This window comes from Phocoena phocoena, chromosome 8 (assembly GCF_963924675.1).
Source record: "Phocoena phocoena chromosome 8, mPhoPho1.1, whole genome shotgun sequence".
Taxonomy (NCBI): domain Eukaryota; kingdom Metazoa; phylum Chordata; class Mammalia; order Artiodactyla; family Phocoenidae; genus Phocoena; species Phocoena phocoena.
The window spans coordinates 51,812,324-51,815,159 of NC_089226.1; the positions used below are offsets into that span (position 1 = coordinate 51,812,324).

The following is a 2,836-nucleotide window of genomic DNA, read 5'->3' on the forward strand; positions in this document are numbered from 1 at the left end:
GGTCAGATATGTTTTCCCCTCTATGAAGAAGTAAGGACAAGTCTTGCTAATCGGATAACTGATCACATTATAACTCTTTTCAAGGCAAACAAGAGTCTGTTCTTGGTAGCGTGGGTGGAGGGAGGGCACATTCCTTTGTATGCTTGTCTTTTCCCTTTCATCTTTTAATTTAATTTTTTTAAACCAATCCTTCAACTTGGAAAGAAAAAAAATTCCCTTCCTGTTGAAATAAATAACAAATCTGGGGTTTTAGCTACCTGATGTTCTTTGAAATGTCAATTTCAAGGGAGAAAATTAGTGTTGGAGAGGCTGGGACTAAATTTCAACTGTGCCTTTCTAAATTGTGCATGCAAATGGACAATTAGACCTGCGATGGGTAATTGCATGCCTAAGTGAACCCTTCCACAAATAGTTTAGAAGCTGATTTTGAAGGTTGAATTTGTAGCAGTCCTTGTAAATTTCCTCTCCTGCTGGAAAAACCTATGGAAGCTCATCCTTAACTATAATAAGGGAACACCTCTCTATTCCAGACACTTCCCAGCAAAAAAAAAAAAAAAAAAAAAGTCATTTGAGGAGGTGAGAATAGAGTCATTAGTATTAGTAAGCCATTTATCCATCCAGAAATAATACTGTTAGTATATTATCCTTATCTTTCTCAACTTATTAATATATTCCTAAAATAGTCATATATTTAATACTGTAATATACTTTTTCACATTTAGTAATGTATTCTATAATGCCTATTCTTCCATAATCTTTTTATCACCTTCATGTTTTTCCATTTTAACATATCACAATGTATGGAACTGGCATTCAAGTATTTAATGTTAGGTTATTTCTTAACTTGCTGTATTATAAAATACATTATTATAAAAATGCAGTGGTAAACATTAAGGCCCATTGTTTTTTACGTAATTCACTAATTATTTCTTCAAATCACTTCCCCCTCATGCAATTCTGAATAGTATCGTTCTTTTTGACTCTTGTCATAATAGGTGGAAACTAACTCTTTTTTCCTTATTGTTTTCATTCATATTTTATTTTTATTTTTTTTATTATTTTTTTTGCCTGTTGAATGGAATGGGAATTTAATAAATTGCACTACTGAAAAAAATAACGCAGTAAGTCTCATCACAGCTAATATCCTTATACAATCTAGTTGTGAAATGAATGTTTATAATGCTTCAAACAGTTTAGACCTGAAGTTTGATACCACACCTTCATTATTTGTACATTCCTCAATAAGATTATCTACAGTATTAGGAACCATTCAAAGAACAAACCATTGAGTAAAACCACATTGATTTAAGGCTCAATCAAGTAATATGGAGCCCCAAACTAAATGGTTAAATATATGAACTACTTGTACTGACATCTATTATTTGATTCTCTCATGACTATTAAGTTGGTTCTTAGCAAATAAATCCTTTAAAGGCAAAATTCACCTCATTTGAGTTTGACCCAGAAGTTCAACAACAATCATGAAGTCTGCAGTCTTATTGGCAAAACTGATACACAGTGTCTCTAAGTCACTGTGCTCAAGGTTAAGAGCGATGCATATTCCATCTTTACATTTACTGGAATTTTACATGTTCAAGTTCATGATTTTAAATCTCTAGGTTTTCATTCCTCCAAACTGTCTGAAGACACAGTGTGCCACAGACTTAAGACTTCTGTTTCTCCCTCTGTTTTCTTCAAACAGAAACACTTCTCAAGTGTCTACATGTCCTAGAAGGGGAATTTTTCGGAGGTGGCCACTTCTTCGGAATAGTCCGATGCCATCAGGCCTCTGAAGCAAGGGGAGGGGAAGAGAAAAAAGCTGAAACGCAAGGTTCATCTGGTAAGTTTTGCATTAACCATTACAAGCTGGATAGTATAAGAATGTGGCTTTTTGGCTCAAAAAGTCTGAGTCTTGGTGTGGAAACGAGTACTTGGCTGTCCCACCACAGCTTTCTTGTAGTGGGGACTGTCAAGGAAGTCTTGACTGGGGAGTATGGTTTGTTTACCTATCAGGCGTAAACTTCCAGGCCCTCAGTTCATTTTGGGCTTGTTCCAGTTTGCCTTTAGTCTGTTCCAGTTCACCTTTCATTTTTAGGAAAAACAAGTTGATCGCTGGGTCTACCATTGTTGATCTCAGTTGGGCAATGCTAGGCACTGGACTTGCTTGAGGTACTGGATTTGAGAAGTACACTCTTGCAGCTCTTGCTCCTTGGTCGCTAGTCGCGTTACAAGAATGTTTTCCCTGCGTGCAGACTCTTGCTGTTGCTGCTTTCGTTTTTCTTCAGATTCCCTTAAGCCAGTTACATCATTAGAGTTAAGATCTGTGTACTTGCCCTCCAAAGCTTGCACATATGCTTCATATTGTTTCCACCTGAGAATTAATTCATCCCGTGCCATACTTTGGAGTCTGTTTCACTCAGTCGAACCTTTTTTGGAAGAGGTTCCTCGTTGGTCATCTTGAATCCTCTCCTGACGAAGGCCGCGCCGGCGCCGCCCAGTCACATAGGCTGACCCCGCGCTACCCGCTCGCTGCCCCGGCCGCCCGACCCCGCTGCCGCCGGCCCCCGCGCTCCTCCTCCCGCCACAGCCCCGGCTCTCCCCTTTATTTGCAGGTCTCGCTGCCACAAAATGGCACTGAGGGAGGATCATTCATATTTTAGGTTGTGGTCAACAGCTTGCAAAGGCCAGTCTTTCTTCCCCAGCTCAGCACTTACATGAATGATCTTCCTGTCCTCTAAAGGGCCCTTTCCCTCTTTTTTCCAGCAAGATCCATTAACTCCCTGTAAAATTACTATGCCATGGAACACAGTAGAAAATACTAATCTTCCTCATTCTC

General features: G+C 39.0%; 1 pseudogene; it reads right to left on the reverse strand.

Moving 5' to 3' along the window:
* Nucleotides 1-1,728: 1,728 nt before the first annotated feature.
* LOC136127566 (pre-mRNA-splicing regulator WTAP-like) lies at nucleotides 1,729-2,456 on the reverse strand (annotated as a pseudogene).
* Nucleotides 2,457-2,836: the final 380 nt, after the last annotated feature.